Source organism: Orcinus orca, chromosome 14 (assembly GCF_937001465.1).
Source record: "Orcinus orca chromosome 14, mOrcOrc1.1, whole genome shotgun sequence".
Lineage (NCBI taxonomy): Eukaryota > Metazoa > Chordata > Mammalia > Artiodactyla > Delphinidae > Orcinus > Orcinus orca.
Window position 1 is genome coordinate 48,556,704 of NC_064572.1, and position 19,816 is coordinate 48,576,519.

Here is a 19,816-nt window from a genome sequence, read left to right on the forward strand (position 1 = left end):
TACACAGTCTCTTGTACGTCATCAATATTTCCCTGCCATCAAATCATCTGAACAGTGTACAAATATGCAGTTGTTTTTCCTAAATAAAAAATAGAAAGTACAGTTGACACGGACAGCATGGGTTTTAACTCTGTGGGTCCACTTACATGCAGATGTTTTTCAATAAACACATACTACAATACCACATGATCCACAGTTATTTGAATCCAGGAATGTGGAACATTGGATACAGAGGGATGACTATAAAGTTATTCATGGATTTTCAACTGCATGGGGGTCAGTGCCCACTAACCTCTGTGTTGTTCATGAGTCAACTGTAAAATCTTCTCTTGACCAAACTTTGCCCATCAATTGCCTTCCCATGTCTCTGTTCCATTTTCTGCAAAACCAATCAACTGTTCTTAGTTTTCACCTTTTGTTCTCTTTTACACCCTGAACAATCAGGCTTTCATCCCTATCACTCCACTAAGTCCATCTTGTTTTTCACACATCCGTGGTCAATTTTCAGCTCTACAAGAAACATTTGGCAGAATTAGTCATAACTTTAAAATTTTTCTTTACTTGGCATTTATGTGTATATACTATTTCACTTGTCACTCTGGTGTTCTGATGCCTCTTGTTTTCTACCACTTCTTAATGTTAAAGTGCCCCAGGATTGTCAGTCTTTGTACTCTTGAGTTATTTAAAATGTCTCATGCTCCTGGTGTTATCGTCTACTTCAGGTGACTCCAAAATTTCTATCTCCAGCTCATACCTCTTTCCTGACCTCCACTCTTGAACAACTGAGTACTCAGCATATCTATGTTTATATCTAATAAGTGCCTCAAACTTAACATGCCCAACCTGCACTGTCAGTATTCCCACCAAACCTGCTACATGTAGAATTGTCTCCATTTCATTTGATGACAATTCCATCCTTTTGTACGCTCAGTCTCCAAACCTTGAGGTCATATTTAACTCCTGTCATTCTCATCTCGTGATTAATCCATCATAAACTTTCTGAAAATATATCCAGATTCTGATCAATTTTTACTATTTTCATTGTTATCAGCAAGGTCCAAATAATAATCACCTTTCAGTTGGATTATTGCAATAGGCTTTCAAGTGGTTTCCCTCATTTTACTCTGCTCAACACAATAACCAGAGTTATCCTTTATAGAAGTGAGTGTTCGTGTTATTGCTAGTCTGTTCAAAATCCAGTTTGTGTCTCCATTTCACTCTTAGCACAGGCTAAAGTCCTCTCACTCCTATAGGATTTTATGTAATTTAGGTCCCTGTTACTTTTGCTGACATCATCTCCAACTTTTTCTCTAGCCCAGATCTTAACAGGTGCACTGACCTCCTTTCCATTAGTTGAACACATTAGCACTCTAATACTGTAGAGCTTTGCACTGGAATGTGCCTCTTGTAGATGGCCAGGTAGCTAACAGCATCAATTTCCTCATGTTTAGGCTTAGATGTTACTTTCTTATTCAGGCTGACACTAATCTCCCTATTTAAAATCACATCTTCCTTTTACCACTTATATTCCCTATTCCACTTACCTGGGTAAGTTTTTCTCAACATTTATAAGCTTCTAACATACTAAATATTTTACTTATTATATGTATTTGTATTGTCTAGGTCCTGTTGCTAGGATCATAAACTCTGTAAAGGCAGGTATTGTGTTTGTTTCCACCAATATATCCCAACAGTGTAGAACAGTGCTTGGCTTATAGTAGGTGCACAATAAATATCTATTAAAGAGTTAAGGCATTTTATTGAAGTTTCTACATTCTGAAGTGGCCCTCTTGCTTTGCGTGTATTGGAATAGAAATATAAATTCCATTTAAAAATGATTTTTTTCCTAATTTGTTGCATGTTATCCCCGAAGTCACTATATTTTAGTGATCTTTGAGTAATTGCAGAAAATGATACAAAAGAAACCTATTTAAATTAGATGAAAACTGGTAAGTGTTGTAAGTTAGAAAAAGCTAAGGCCCCAAAGGTGATGCGTATAGCAATGTTGACAAAAGAGAGGTATCTAAACCAAAGCAGAGTCTTTTCTGGATAATGCTTCTTCTACCATATTATGATAGAACATGACATATCATCTTTAATTATAGAATATTATAGAATTATAGTACAAGGCATGAAATATTCATACCTGTATGTACATCTCAGAATGTGTTTCTGTTGTATAGATACGTGTTTACATATAACTGAGATATGAATCTAAAGGAAACTATTGATTCATCCACCGAATTTACTCAGTACTTCCCAAACATCATTTTCCTATCCTTATGATTTATATTGTAGGTCCTGGATAGCAAAATAGTGTAACAATATAAAGCTTATTTGGCTGTTTTTTCACGTATGCTAAACTCAAGTTCTGAACATATCACAACTTTCTAAAGGTCAACCAGCAAGTTGATTAGCTGGAAAAAATGTTGTAGCTTATAACTGACTTCATATGACTCTAGAGAAATTTTATATTACTTGCTTATATCTGTGTTATAAGTTTAAGTTACATGCTATATAGTTAACTTCACTTACATGCCTGGGCACACCAGCATGCTTCCTGAATATAAGCATGTAAACTACTTCCAGGCTTTTAAATCTATGTAAGTCTGATATTATTTTATGTTCTAGATGCCACTGGTATAAAATTATCTTCCAGGGCTAAAATATACAAAACAGAAGCACTCATTGTCTTTTTAATCTCAATTTTAAAATGTATTAATCCTTATACATTCCTAATAAAGACCTAATTATAACATTTCCCAGATGTTTACTATTAGAAATAAGATACAAACAAGATACCCAGTTATCTTCTTTGGAGATGTATTATACTCTTTGGGCTCATACTCTCATTCATATATCTAAGAAATTCATGTTATATTAGAGCTATGCCTCTTCACTCATATTCTGATCATGGCCTTGTAGGTGGAAGTTTAATTGAGAAAAAAGAAAGGTAACTGATAGCATGTCTTTTAATCATCAGATAATGATAAGTAAAATTTCCAGAATGATATTCACACTCTTAAAATCCCCAGAAGCACCACTGTACTACCTTACTTGCTGTCCCAGGGAGCCAGTCATGGAATTAATCGAGCATGTCTGCCTCATGAGTCCCAATAACTGTGGTCACTCTCTTGATGAAGGATGTTCTTGATCTTCATCAACATGGACTACTTCACTGGTTTTGCTCCTAAGTCTTCTGCAGTGGGCTTACTGGTATTTTCTCGAAGCTCTGCCCCTCCCAGTGACTCAGAACTCCTATATTTCTTCCTAGATACTCGAATACACCAAAGTGGAAATTGAGAATATTTTTATTGGTCTAATAAAAAATACAGTACATTTTGGCCATATTCATAACTTAGTAATTGTTTGCTTATAGCCTGTATAACTTCTAGTGTGGGATGCCCATCCTCCAACTTTAACTCTTAATAGTAGCAATTTATTCATCTAAACTTCTGTTACCAGAGACAACTCATAGAAAGTGACTGTCAGCATAAAAGGGGTATACTTCTTCCAACTGGTGTTTAATCTAGGAAAGTACTTGTGTAGTAATCACTGGCTCTGAAACTTATTTGAGGAGGTTATCCATAACCTAGAATTTAAAAAAATCCCCTTGAAATAAATTGAAACTTTGTTCCCCAAGGGTTCATGCCAAAACGCTCTGAGGCATCAATAAAAAAAGCAATGAGCTTATTTTGCGAATTAAGAATCTTTTCCTAAGAAGGAGGATCTGTATGAAACACCACGAATTATCCAAGTGTGAAGTGATAAATAGGAATATGTACCCAGCTAGAGACCTTTGCAATTAGAGAAAACATTGTTTGCTTCATCTTTTTGTAAGGTTGGATTCAATTAGCATGTTCAGTGGACAGTGGAGTCCTGGCTTTTCTTTACAACCTGTAATAGACACAATTATTTTTCAGGGTTGCTTCTATTCTGTAAATATGCCAGTATTGCCTGGCTTAAACTAAGTATATTTTAATGAGAACTGTAGCTCCTAATTCCTCTCATTTCTGGAAGTCCTGCACAGTGGCAGAAATTGCATACCAAGGAAGATGAATAGCCAAATATTAACCTCTTTTGCCTAAATGTATAGTGCATATCAAAGGTACACTTGGTCTTTTAATAGAAATCCCAACCTCACCCTTGGTATTCTTCCCTTTTTGTAATTTAGGATTATCACGTTGACCCAGTAGCACAATCAGGTAGATTTATGCAAAATAATGGATATTCACTATAACAAAACAATCAAATGTCAGTGTGAGAAAAAAGTACACTAAAGAGGTAGTGAGTTCAGTCTATCAGTGATTCCGCATCTGCTACAGTACCAATCTACTGGAAATAATTGTCAGGGCACAGACCTCTGGATTACAAATATGCTGATGTACTGTGGACGGGATCGTGACACCATGTATTCTGTTACTTTTTCTTCATTTCTAGGGCTAAATTCCTCCCACATGGTTGTGAATTATGTAGCAGAAATTGACAGAAATTTTAACCTCAATAGTGAATGCTCAGTAAATACATATTTTATAGGCTGCTCAGGCAGATAGTCTTATCACTATTAAGCTACCATCCTTGTACACAGAAGATAGGAAACCTGGGTATTATCTCTTTGTTTCTATGCCTTACTCATTTTGCCTTGCAGGGAGCCACATTTTAAAAGCTGGTAGTGCTCCAGAAGTTAATTTGTGAATCAGCGGTTTGGAACTTGATATACATTTTCCCATAGAGACAATATTAACAATGATAGGTTAGGACAACCTCTATCATGCCTACTTAATTGGCAATAAACATTAATTCTAGAACCTAACCAAGCTGTATAAAATGGACTTGATTTGTTAGTTTCAACAGGAATATATTTTTACCAAAGTTGGAGTTCTACCTCCTTATCTCCCACCCCAACATCCATGTACACATGGAAGTATGTCCCAATTTCTCAGTATCTGGATTTTGAGAGTGAAGAAATAGGCCATCTCAGTGCATCTGGTTGTGGTCTCACTGAACTAGTTAGTCTGGGCTTAATCTGGGGTGAGATGTTGGGAAGATGCAGAGTTAGGAAACTCTAAATATGGAAGCTTAGAGAGAGACTTGTGCAGAATCGTCAACAAAAAGCAGAGAAATAAAAAAACAAAACACACAGTACTAAATAGACTGTGTAAAGGACATTTGTTATGATATGAAACCCTTTGCTTGCCCTCAGCTGGAAGTGTGCATCAGGTGATTCAAATTTTTAGCTACTCTACACATGCCTGGGAATGACCACGGGAGCACCCAAGTATTGATTCTGGAAAATTTTATACTTAGGAAAATCTAAGATATGTTGCATAACAGACAACCACCCAAACTTTAATGACTTAAAATAACAGTTTTATTTCTCACTCATATTACATATCCGTCACATTTTGATGGCGGGGGTTTAAGTTCGGGGTCAGTGTAATCACCCAGAAACCCTTGGCCACAGCACAGCCAACATCATGATACTTTTTCATCATGCAAAGTAAGAAAAGAATCTCAGGAGGATACCATTTCAGCAATTAAAAGACCTGGAAGTGGCCTGTGTCTTAACTCATTAGCCAGAATAATCACATATGTTCACCCAAACACAAGAGGATGTGGGGTACGATTTTACAAGGTATCTGGAAGCAGGGTGAGGTGCATGTGTAGGAAGAAAACCAGAAACATTTGTTGAAAATTTAAGATGGCCACACATAGATTAACAAGTTATACCCAAGCAGTATTAATCATGTTGCAAATTCCTACTACCAATTTTGAAGATCTCAGGTAAGATTAGTGCTAGAAGAATGAAACTAAGCAAGGATTGGAAACTCAAATGCGTAAATAGCAATTATTGAGGCTTGATTCTGAATGTGTTTTTATAGGCTATTTTCACCTAATTATAAAATAATATTTACAGATTTCATAGAAACAATGGATTTTTCTCATACAAAAAATATACTTGAACTGAAGGATTTTACTTGATGTCTTCTACTCCTGCCAATATCACGGAGGACTAATTTTGCAATTTTGCTTTTTTCCTTGAATAACACAAGGGACCCACTCGCATACATCAGATCTTCTTCAGGCACCCTCAATTCATTTCCCTTATTCCACTAAATCAAGCATGCATTGAGAAGTGAGTAACCTGAGATTTATTATAGTCAGTGGGTTCAAAATCTCCTATTCCTCTGATTCTTATACATTCTAGGGCTTGAAGTAAAATTCATCATGCAAAATGGATACTTATTAGTGACATAATTTAACTTCTGATCTTTTTCCAAAAAGTTGTATTTTCTGTTCATTTTTAAAGAAAATATTTCAATTTAGTGTGTGGAAATGCTCATAAATTTTTACTTAAAAAATTCAACGTGCTGAGTTTATATTTCTCAGTGTAAATTTTAATATTCAATTAGAGGACAACTTTTGTAACATTTAAATAAAAATAAATACTTAAAATTTGGTTTCAAATCATTTCAAATCTTTTTGTATTTGTTAATAGTCAATTTAAAATCCCAAGGATTTAACAGTAGGTAAAGACAAAAATCCATCAATAAATAAAATATACACAGTATTGGATTTACCTTTTTACTATTATATATAAATGGTGTTTTACAAATCAAATATTTCTAAAAATACTCCATTCCATATACATTAAAACTTAAAATTGTTTTATTACATCAACCAGATTTTTTTTACAGGATGAATAAGTGTGCCACATAGAACATGAGTGTATTTTCCTTCCTTCTCATTCAGTAACATTGTTTCTTTTATCTGATTAATTTATCTCTTTGTTTAGTCATTGAACAAATGTTTATTAAGTACCAGCTATGTAACTGCCATATATGAGACATATAAAAACCCTAAACTCAGCGAGGGTTCATTTCAGTGTGGTGAGACAGACAGTAAACAATTAAATGAGGCAAGCATATACGTAATATACCAGATGGTGAAGAGGACAGTGAAGGGAAATAACAGGACCATTCCCCCTCCCAATTTTATGACTCAGTCTGTATATTTGGATTGGTAAATTATACTTACAAAATTGTAAACTTGTTTAGAATAATTCTATTGTTTAAAACAGATTGAGAGGGAAGCACAGAAGAGAGAATTTTCAAGAAAGAGACCTTACACTTAACAACATGATACAACAAATGCCTCACCCACAAAGAACTTAACATTTTTTGTAGAGCATTTATCATGTATAACTGGCCAGAAAGCACCAAAGCACTTCTTTGTTGACCTAATCCAGCATCTGTGGGCCACTCCTCTAGAGAAGTGATAAAATTGAATACTTTAAATCTTTCTCACTTCTATTTGTTTTCTCGCCTCTCTTGGGTTCATCTAGCAGGCTAAAGGGTTTCTGTGCTGAGCTCCAGTCACTCATTTTTCAAGTGTTACAACACAAAAGTGAAACTTGTAGGGATTTTTTTTTTGTTTGTAACTGAATAGGTTTAAAACAGGTGAAATTCTTGGCATCCAAAATAATAAAAAGATCACTTGGATTAGGGTGTGAATTAGAGGACCATTTCATAGCGTGTTTCTTCTAGCATATAGACTTACTACATTATATGTCAACAAATAAAAATAATTTTACTTTTGGGAGCATTAGAAATAGAAATAAAAATCAGTCCTTCTCCTCAATCCTTTTGAGAGATTAGTTACCTCATTAGCATCTACCCTCACTGCCATCACTGGGCCTATGCAAATTTGAAAGGCAGTGTAGAGGAGAGCCAGTCACAATGAAACACTAAAGTACAAGTTAATAAAATGAAGAGAATAAATAGTTGTCTTTATTTCTTAAATAACTTTCTATGAAAAAGGAGGTAGAGTGCTTCAGAAGTAGAAAAAAAGTGAAAAACACATACAGTATGTTACATAATAATAAAGGAATGACTGTACTTACTACTAAAATGCTTCACAGAAGAGTAACATCCATTGACTAAGTAATTATATTTGAAAAGTGAGAGTAATTCCATGTTAAGAGCTGAAATTATTTTTCAACATGTCCAATTAAACACAAGTGTATTAATTTCAGATTCTTAACTAAAATGATAAAAATGATGACAGTTCTCAGTGTAGAATAAATGTGGGAATATACATGTTGATTATTTTGTTCACTAAATTTTACAGTAATTCAATTGTCCTCAAGCTTGAACATTATGAATGAATGGATGAATATTATGAATGATAACCAAGCACATGTGTCAAAAACTGATGTTTGATCATTTGTACAAAATTGTTTTTGCTAATGAGCCTAGTTCTCCCACAGTCATTGTTAAGCAATTTATGTATACATATCATTCTCACTTTGAAAATAACTTGTTCAAAGTATGAAATGGTCTCATGTGGGCTGAACTTAATCCCCCTAATACTGGGACATTCCTGTTCTAAGGATACCCATGGTGTGCTATATAGTGTCAGAGCCAGAATGCTTCTGTATGAATTCAGTTACTTACAGGAAAATAAGTTTTCATTTCTTTTCATTTCATTCCTTTCATTTTGTTTTCCTCTGGGAGACTGACCTACCATAATCTCTTTATAATAAAACGTTATGCAAAATTCCATTGGTTACTGGTCAAAAGTGGTCTTACAAAGGGTTTTGTAGCCTTCAAGAAGGTTATTGTTGTGATTTATGTCATAGAGTGTTCTGCCTATGTTTTCTTCTAAGAGTTTTATAGTGTCTGGCCTTACATTTAGGTCTTTAATCCATTTTGAGTTTATGTTTGTGTATGGTGTTAGGAAGTGTTCTAATTTCATTTTTTTACATGTGGCTGTCCAGTTTTCCCAGCACCACTTATTGAAGAGACTGTCTTTTCTCCATTGTATATTCTTGCCTTGTTTGCTGAAGATAAGGTGACCATATGTGTGTGGGTTTATCTTTGGGCTTTCTATCTTGTTCCATTGATCTATATTTCTGTTTTTGTGCCAGTACCATACTGTCTTGATTATTGTAGCTTTGCAGTATAGTCTAAAGACAGAGAGCCTGATTCCTCCAGCTCTGTTTTTCTTTCTCAAGGTTGTTTTGGCTATTCGGGGTCTTTTGTGTTTCCATACAAATTGTGAAATTTTTTGTTCTAGTTCTGTGAAAAATGCTATTGGTAATTTGATAGAGATTGCATTGACTCTGTAGATTGCTTTGGGTAGTATAGTCATTTTCATAATGTTGATTCTTCCAATCCAAGGACATGGTACCTCCTAGAAAAATGGAAATAAAAATAAACAAATGGGACCTAATGAAACTTAAAAGCTTTTGCACAGCAAAGGAAACCATAAACAAGATGAAAAGATGACCCTCAGAATGGGAGAAAATATTTGCAAATGAAACAACTGACAAAGGATTAATCTCCAAAATATACAAGCAGCTCATGCAACTCAGTATCGAAAAAACAAACAACCCAATCCAAAAATGGGTAGAAGACCTAAACAGACATGTGTCCAAAGAAGATAAACAGATTGCCAACAAACACGTGAAAGGATGCTCAACCTCACTAATCATTAGAGAAATGCAAATCAAAACCACAATGAGGTATCACCTCACACCTGTCAGAATGGCCATCATCAAGAAATCTAGAAACAACAAATGCTGGAGAGGGTGTGGAGAAAAGGGAACCCTCTTGCACTGTTTGTGGGAATGTAAATTTATACAGCCACTATGGAGAACAGTATGGAGGTTACTTAAAAAAAACTAAAAATAGAACATCCACATGATTCAGCAATCCCACTACTGGGCATATACCCTAAGAAAACCATAACTGAAAAAGAGGTATGTACCACAATGTTCACTGCAGCACTATTTACAATAGCCAAGACATGGAAGCAACGTAACTGTCCATTGACAGTTGAATGGATAAAGAAGATGTGGTACATATATACAATGGAATATTACACAGTCATAAAAAGAAATGAAATTGAGTTATTTGTAGTGAGCTGGATGGACCTGGAGTCTGTCATACAGAGTGAAGTAAGTCAGAAAGAGAAAAACAAATACCATATGCTAGCACACATATATATATATATATGGAATCTAAAAATAATATTGTTCTGATGAACCTAGGGGCAGAACAGGAATAAAGATGCAGATGTAGAGAATGGACTTGAGGACATGGGGAGGGGGAAGGGTAAGCTGGGACGAAGTGAGAGAGTAGCATTGACATACATACACTACCAAATGTAAAACAGGTAGCTAGTGGGAAGCAGCCACATAGCACAGGGAGATCAGCTTGGTGCTTTGTGACCACCTAGAGGCGTGGGATAGGAAGGGTGGGAGGGAGGTGCAAGAGGGAGGGGATATGGGGATATATGCATACATATAACTGATTCACTTTGTAATACAGCAGAAACTAACACACCATTGTAAAGCAATTATACTCCAATAAAGATGTTAAAAAAAGTTATTGTAATATTCCTCTTTGACTTACCATCATTAGACAAATAAATCCCTGATGATTTTCATCCTGGGTGCAGAGCTGCCCAACTAAAAAGCATCTTCATTAGAAATCTGAACCTGAAAATCAGTGTATGCCCTTGTGATTTTGAAAAGCAGCTCACATTTGAAACCAAAGTCTGATTTGTCTGCCTGTGTCATTCTATTATTTCTGGCATGTCTCTTCTTCCTGTAATCCTACAAGTCTCAGATTAGACCTCAATTTTAGCACCTCTGAAGGATACCACCTTAATATAAATCTTGAAGACACCACTTATGCTATATTTGAGGTCAATGAACTTATTACAATGAACTTATTACAACATAACTTTGACCATTGATGAAAATCCATCCAGATATATTTTGGCTGGTGTATTGACAAACTGGAATGAAATTTTGTTTATGCAGATAATAGACTTCCAACAGCAAAACGCCATTCGATGTTTTATTTCCCCAGAATAACCTAAGCCAACATTTATCTCTCCTGGACAAGGTTAATCAGGCAATGGGGAAGTGTCTCTAAAGTGTTTGAATGAGGTTAGGGAGATACTTTGATACTGCATTTAATTCTACTGATGGTGTGACATATTTCACCTGAGAAAGCAGCTTTCCAGAAAGCAGTAAATTAATAATCCTAAGTACCAAAGACATTGATATGGATTTCCTCAGAGAATTTTTTTTTTTAATCTCATGAATTCACCATGCTAGCTAATGGAGTATTTGTAAGATTAGTTGTGGCAGGCATGTGTTGTTCTGATAGAATTTATATTAAATTTAAACACTTCTTAAATTTTACAATTATGTGTTACAATGCATTGTGGAGTTTTTTCGTGTTATAACAGGATGTTAAACTTTAGTTTGAAGTGTAAAGAAAACCTGAGAAAAGATAATTTCTACATACTTTGAGCTGGTACAGATTCATACTTGCTTTTATTAAACAATATTCAATAATACAAGGAATTTGGATTTCTTTAACTTTAAACTGAAATTTTTTCAAGCTTATTTATTTGAAACTTCTATAAATTTTACAAGCTAGAGAATACTCGAGGAGTATACATTCAAAAACAAAATTCAACTCTGGAAAATTTAAGAAAATTAAGATCAAACACATTAAATTTATTCCATTCATCATTTGAGGGGCCATTAATACAGCTCTTTTTTCATTTTTAATGTGAAATTTTATAACTATAATCAATACTTTTAAGCAAACTAGGAAGGGGATTATCTGATTTTCATACAATATTTAATGATTTATAAGCGAGGAAGAAACAAATATTAGAAAATTACATGGGGGTATGAAGATCAGATTTAACTATCTAGTAACTGGTAATTTTATTTATTTTTTATTTATTCATTTATTTTTCTTTTGCGGTACGCGAGCCTCTCGCTGTTGTGGCCTCTCCCATTGCGGAGCACAGGCTCCGGACACGCAGGCTCAGCGGCCATGGCTCATGGGTCCAGCCGCTCCGCGGCCTGTGGGATCTTCCCGGACCGGGGCACGAACCCATGTCCCCTGCATCGGCAGGCGGACTCTCAACCACTGCGCCACCAGGGAAGCCCTGGATGTTTATTTTTTAAATTTTCCCAAAAGACAATGTTTTTTGGTTTTTAAGTTTTCTCCCTAGACTTCAAAATAGAACTTTAATATTTCATATGTTAGCTTGATGATATGAATGGGAGTGGCTGAAAATCAGAGTTCAGTATTCAAGAAGCTTTTGTAGGTGTCTTGATCTTCCTCTCAGGAAGTTAAGAAACATAAGTGACAAGATTGTCCCTCTAGCGTTGCAGAGACATTGGGAAAATCTGGTTTAATAAGAGATACGTATGGATTCTGTAGATTTTGTGTAAGGACATCACACACTTGTATTGTTAACTTCACTTATAACCTGTCTTCCTTATCATTCCATCTGGATTTTATTTTATTAACCTTTTTTTTTTTTTTTTTTTGCCTCAGAGGAGTGACATTGTTGCAAATTAGCAACGGCAAAGATTAGATGGTAAAACTGACTGTAACAAAGGTGGAGAATTAAGTAAAACCACTGGATTCTAAGGATGAGCTATCTCTTAAGAGGAAAATATACTCAGTTTTCTGGCTTCTCTAAAATAGTAGGAGCACAGTTGGTTTGCCAGAATATTTTCTACGTCCCCTCTCTTTTCCCATCTCAATTGACAGCTCTTCACTTCATCTTCCCTCTTCTCAGACAACATGCTGATATGTCTGAGTCTCTCCTCACCCCATTCACTTTCTCTAAACTCTCCCTCAGGGAAACGGAAATGTTAGCTTTTGACTCTGAAAAATGTTGATTCATCATCGGAAGTTCTTTTTGCCTTCGTTCTATTCTTCGCTATATTGTTTGGATGTACATATACAATTATATTAAAACAATCATAGGAAAGGAATGAAATCATTCTTAAGTTGCCTTCTTTCATAATCCAGTTAAGTGATCTCTCACAATGATCATTCAGAAAGGGAATTGATTATTTCTGGTGATCTTTTTTTTTTCCCAAAAAATCCTCTAAACCAGTATGGCTTACAAATTTCCAGTGGCTCAGGTTCCAGTGATGGGGGGAGACATTAAAGTTTAATACATTCCTACAAACTACTTGTCATTGCTCTACCCAGTATATTGGTTAGGTTTAGGAACAGGTCGATATTACAGTAAAACTCTGGTGTGCCATAGTTTATGGTGGAGAAAACTCCTTCCCATTTCTTTATTTTTGTTTTTCAGTGAAAGTTGATTTCTGTGGGTATGGGCTTTGGATAACCAATGTTAAGTTCCTTATTCATATCTATTCACTTTCTAATAGAGACTCTGTGATTGTCCATATAGAATAGCATTCTGGATTTAAAACATTTCCTATTGTTAAACTTCACAGAGCCTCAAAATCTCTTTAATTTTGTTTGAAAATCCTATGTAGATGAAGGGTCAAGTCCTATCTGGGATCTCAGTGGAGCAAAGAACAAAGGAAGTCAACAGTTAGCTTAGAGATAGGAATGTCCAAGGAAATGGCATGAAGCGGGGTGGTAAAGTGGAAGGGATCAGAGAGAGAGTAACAGTGTTGAAAATTAAGTCCGGAAATGAAGATGAGTCATTTGAAAAGGGTCGTTTCCTATGAGTTGTTAGAGATCTGGGTGGAATCCAGTGGAAAATCCAGTAGAGAAACCTAGATAAAAATAGAGATTAAACATATGGAGAAGCAGTCACAATTTATAGGAATTATGCCTGGCAGGAGAGACATGTTTAAGTTGTATCTAATAAGAGCATCAGGAGAAAAAACTCCTGTCCAAGTGTCAGTAATGCTCTCTACTGCACACTGCACTCTTTCTGATGATGGAAAGAAGACATAGTCTCTGACACATATAAGCAGATTGTTCATTCTGCCATAAAATATGAGAGCCAAATGCATTTTAAATAGGCAGAACTGAAGTAAGATAGAAGACATATTTAGTTGCAGTTAGAGAAGGAATTTAATAATCTAAGCACAGCCATTAGAAACAAAGCCAAAACTTGAAATCTGAAACCCCTCCTTATTAAAGAAAATATCAAGTTGTGTTCTATGAAGTTATACATGCTGACAATTGGTTCTTCAATAAATGTGACAAAGTTCTGAAGGCTGATGTTTAATTACTCCTGTTGTATAAAACCCAAGAAAACTTACAGCATTAAATAGAAAACATTAGGTTGTTTTTGTTTTTTCAGTTTGGAAATTTGGCTCATAAATTGCAAATGTTTTTCCTAGATATTGTGTCATAGTCTGAATACATTCCAATAAGAAAGGTTTGGGGGGCTTCCCTGGTGGCGCAGTGGTTGAGAGTCCGCCTGCCGATGCAGGGGACACAGGTTCGTGCCCCGGTCCGGGAAGATCCCACATGCCGCAGAGTGGCTGGGCCCATGAGCCATGGCCGCTGAGCCTGAGCGTCCAGAACCTGTGCTCTGCAATGGGAGAGGCCACAACAGTGAGAGGCCCGCATAGCGCAAAAAAAAAAAAAAAAAAAAAAAAAAAAAAAAAAGGTTTGGGAGGCTTTACTTACATATGCAATTGCCACATAACACAAAAGGTCATTTAACTATTATGGAATGTTGTATGTTAAAATCGAACTCTCCAGCTGTCTCACGTATCGCAGTTGACAGCTAGTGGATGTGTTATTAATGGATTCCTATATATCAGGAATTTTCAAGCTTTTCTAACAGTACGATTTTCCATTCAAACAAAGTATTTTGTGTAGCCTCAATGTATAAAGTAAATAAAAGAATGATTTGGACACAGTGGGTGAGGATGAGGGGTATCCAGCATAATTTTGACCACTTTGTCTCCCCATCAGTCTCTACAGTGGCACCAGGTATCTCTAGGGAATTCTAGGGCTCCCTGGAATGTAGTTTAAAACTACAGCTGTCAACCACATAAACTTCAGCGACTAAAATGTAATACTCTTGGATCACATTAGTTAGTTTCTTGCAAATCATTGGTAGGCCGTTGAGAAATCATTTTGCTTCCCCCAACCCCGCTAATTTTAGTGAGAAAATAATGGCACATGGTAAAAATAAATTTAAATAATGAAAAAATAGTTATATAAAAGTGAATCAGCGAGACTTCCCTGGTGGTCCAGTGGTTAAGACTCCACACTTCCACAGTAGGGGGCACAGGTTCGATCCCTGGTCTTGGGGTAAGATCCCATGTGCTGCGCAGGGTGGCCAAAAAAAAATTTTTTTAAATAAATAAGAAATTAAAAAAAAATGAATCAGCTTCCAATTCTTATTCCCCTATTGTATTTTCCAGGAATATTTTTGTTAATAGTTTCTTATGAATCCTTCCCAAAATAGCCCATTCACATGCCTGTGCCTACACATGTATGTACATATGCAGCCCTCAACATGTTCCTTTTTTATACAAATGAGAAAATAAAAAGGTCACTGTTTTGTTCTCTGATATATGCACTTAAGAAATATTAGCCTTCTCTCTATATTTGAATGTATACTTGTATGTTATTAAATACTGCATAGAATTTCAGTGTTTGTCTAAGCCAGTATTTTACCAATTATTATTAATAGACTACCAATTTTGGACTAAAGTGTTTTAGTTATTTAATGACCATTTTTATATAAAAATATTTGCAAATGTGTGCAAACATTTATGTAGGATAGAGCCCTAGAGGTGAAAATGATAGTTACTGCAAAATAGGTCTCCAGTGAGCCATGGAGACTCACGTCAGCAATGATATGAAAGATATGTTTACTTTCTCCACCATGTGGTATGTCATCAAATCTATTTTATCTTTGCTGGAGATTTGAAAACACTGTCATTTTAAATTTTAATTTGCTTTCTTTACTAGCTAGTAGATTGGGCATATTTTCATATTGTTCAAAGCCATTTCATTTATTTTTCTATAAATTGTTTATATCATTTTCTAATTTATAAGAACCCTTTGATTTTTTCTTTTTTTCCTTTCTTTGCGGCACGCGGGCCTCTCACTGCTGTGGCCTCTCCCGCTGCGGAGCACAGGCTCCGGACGCACAGGCCCAGCGGCCATGGCCCACGGGCCCAGCCGTTCCGCGGCATGTGGGATCCTCCCGGACCGGGGCATGAACCCGTGTCCCCTGCATCGGCAGGCGGACTCTCAACCACTGCGCCACCAGGGAAGCCCGAACCCTTCTATTTTTATGGCTGAGTAATATTCCATTGTATATATGTGCCACATCTTCTTTATCCATTCATCTGTCAATGGACACTTAGGTTGCACCACCAAATATAAAATAGCTAGTGGGAAGCAGCCGCATAGCACAGGGAGATCAGCTCGGTGCTTTGTGACCACCTAGAGGGGTGGGATAGGGAGGGTGGGAGGGAGGGAGACGCGAGAGGGAGGAGATATGGGAATGTATTTGTACATATAGCTGATTCAGTTTGTTATACAGCAGAAACTAACACACCATTGTAAATCAATTATACACCAATAAAGTTGTTAAAAAAAAAAAAGAACCCTTCTAATATTAAGGAAACTACCTCTTTTCATATGTTTTGGAAAAAAAGTCAAATTTTTCTATTTTTAAATTTTACCTGTTAATTACATTTAATGTTATTTTCTTTTACGGCTTCTGGTTTTGATGTAAAATCTAATTGTGAGTAGTTATTAGGGTCAGAGAATCTTCTTTTTGATATTCTTTAGTGGTGTGTATAAAATGCAACATTAAAACAGAATTTCCCTTCCTTTCTTGTAAAATGATACATATCTTGAGCAGTCAGTGTGTTCCATTTCAATTATGGGAAATATATAGTCTTTTATTTTTCCTTTTTGATTCGTGCTTTCTGGAAAGTTCACAGTCAGGTTTGATAGTAAATCAAATTTGTATTTGCTGTCATTTTTAGTATACTTTATCCTCCATTTTGCAATCTGGTTTTCACTTTACATCCATATTTTATTGGGCAATCTGCAAACAATATTTGTGTGTGTGTGTAAGTGTAGATGTGTGTGTTAATTTAGATATGTATATAGGGATGTGTATTTGTAAAAAGAGACAGAATCTGTTCCAAGTGGCCATAAGTTTATTAACCTAGACAAGAAATTTCCAAAATTCTCTTTTTTTGCAATTGGAGCCACATATATTCTGGTTTTCTGTTTCTACATAATAAACTTCCACAAAGCTTAATGGCTTAAAAAATACATTATCTTTTATGATATTCAGGGCTGATGGGCTGAACTAGGTGCTTGTCATTTGGGGTCCCTCATAGAGTTTCAGTTAGATGGCAGCAGATCCTTGAGTCATCAGGTAGCTTCTTTTGTCCTCTTTCAATTAAACTGAGAAGGCTGAACGAAGGGGGAAATTGGTCATCTCTCCCTCTCTCTATGTGAACCTCTTCATGTGGCTAAGTTGGCCTCCCTCGTAACCTGACAGTCTCAGAAAAATTTGATTTCTTACGTGGTGATTCAGAACTCCAAGGGATTGAAGGAGAGGCAATGTAGATCTTGATTCTCAATGGGAGAAGCATCAAAGAATTTGTGACCATCTTTAATCTCAGGTGTCATGTAATAAGAGTTATTTATATATTCATAAATAACTTGGATAAGTTACTTCTGAATATATATGTATATTATACATATACATACATATCATACAGACATATGCATTTTGTACTGTAGTGTATATAATCCTGTACACGTACTACTCGCTATACTAAAGTGTTTTATTCTCCTTCATCTCTTCCTCACAACTCTACCAGGTGGATATTATGTCTCTTTTTCACATATTTGGAAATAGACACAGAGTAATTTATTTTAGGTTAGATTGCTAACCATTAGTAACGCAAGTTGAATTTGAATCTAGTGACCTAAGAACTTTTTATCCCGGGCATTGCTAGGATGGTGTGATTATCTAGAGCAGGGGATTCAGCTGAGAATGTACCTAAATGCTCGTAGATTCACAAAATCTTAGAAATTTTGAGCTTGGCAGAATTGTAGGGATTCTTTCTTCACATCATTTTTTTGTGATAGAGAAGTGAATTTTCAGAAAACTTACGCTACAGAGTATAGATAGTAGTTGTAATCAGGTAGACCTGAATGGCAGTCCTTTAAATGTCTTTACCTACTCTGGAACCTCTAAACACTGTCACTTTCAGTTTCTCCATCTATGTCATAGTTATCTATCTATTGCAGCATAACAAACTGCCCCAAAGCTTACCGTCTCCAACCAGCAGAGATTTATTCTATCTATAGACTATGCAGGTTACCTGGTATGTTTTTCTGCCAATCTTGAATTTGCTCAGGAGCTGCTTGTTTGCCTGAGCCTAAGCTCAGTTGGGGCAGCTGAATTGTCTGGAACCTTTCCTCAAGTGGTCTTTCATGGCAAAATTCCTTACTACATGGCAATCTCAGAGCAACGTCCCCAAAGTTGCAAAGGCAGAAACTGCAGTTCCGTTGAGGTCCAAGCTCTGGAACTCACAGGATATTACTTCTGCCTCCTTCTGCTGATAGAAGCAACTCACAAGGCTGGAGCAGATGCTAGGTGAGGTGAAATAGGCTCCACTTCTTGATGGCAGGAGCTGCAAATAACATATAGCAGTATTTCATTGACCACAATCTCTAAAATAGAAAACATAAACTGAAAGATGTCTTGTAACAGAAACAAATACATAAATTATTTAATTTAGTCCCTGGATTTTCAATTTCCAACAAAAAAACTTTAACAGTCTTTGGCACTATAATTGTTACTTCTGAGGACTTCTCAACAATGAGTATTGACAAATTGAGTTTGTAATCAAGTTATATGATACACAGTTTTGTATTCTTTTTTCTCCAGACAGTGGCTCTGGGTTTTTTTTTGTTTCAAATTCTGCTTCAAAGTTAAAAGTAATTTAATTTTGGAGTACCATCTCCTCTATTCCCACCCCTAGCTTCCGCCATCTCCTTTACTCCTTTTTATTTTTCTCTATAGTGTATATCACCACTTAACATAAATATATTTCATTTATTCTTCCTTACTTCTAGAATATAATCTTTATGGGAATAGTAACTTTGTTTTCTTTCCTCCTGTGACACCAGGGACTAGAAACCAACTGATACATGATAGGTGTTCAATATATGTAGTATGAAGGGGTGCATGAATGAATGATTATTCTACCTGTTTCAAAGCCCTATTCCACATCAACAAAGAGCAGCACAAGCAGTGGAGCACTAATCACATTGATTTTCTTGTAAAGCTAAATTAGCAAAACTGGTTTAACCTCAGTAGCTTTTTGAATATTTGGTTTTCTTTTGCTGAAACATATTTCAAAGATAGCATCCCCTCCCCCACCCTCAAAAAAAGAATATCTACCAGACAACACATCATTCCTCTTTGTAAATTTTAAACATTCCTGAAATAAGTCAAAATGCATCATAACCTAAGAGAATTTTTTGAAAAATAGTATCAATATCTACCTCCTGGCCCAATGTCAAGGAACTTGTATTATGTTTAAGAACCCCACCAATCCTAATATAACTTCTGAAGTTTTCCTGTAATGCTGTGGAATAATGACTATTTTCTCATTACAGATTTGTTTAAAGAGTCAGATTTAGAATAAATTGGTGAAAAGCATCTCTGAATTCTGATACCTCATAATAAAGGGCTGTATTTGTGTATTGCAGTTAATATGGAAAACAAAGTGGATTACTTTGCTTGAAATCCAAAGTGTAAATGTGTGAAGCTTCACGATGACGTGATAAGTTATTGGGCAATAAGATGATTATTTTAAAACAATTATTTCCTTCTCAGTGGAAAAAACTATTATTACTAAAATCCTTCTCTTTACATGGGATAAAATGACTTAACATAGAATATGACTTCAAGACATACTATATAAGCACCTTCTAATCTCTTTTATGAAGTTAGCTGATACAAGAAAAGAAAATTCATCTCAGTA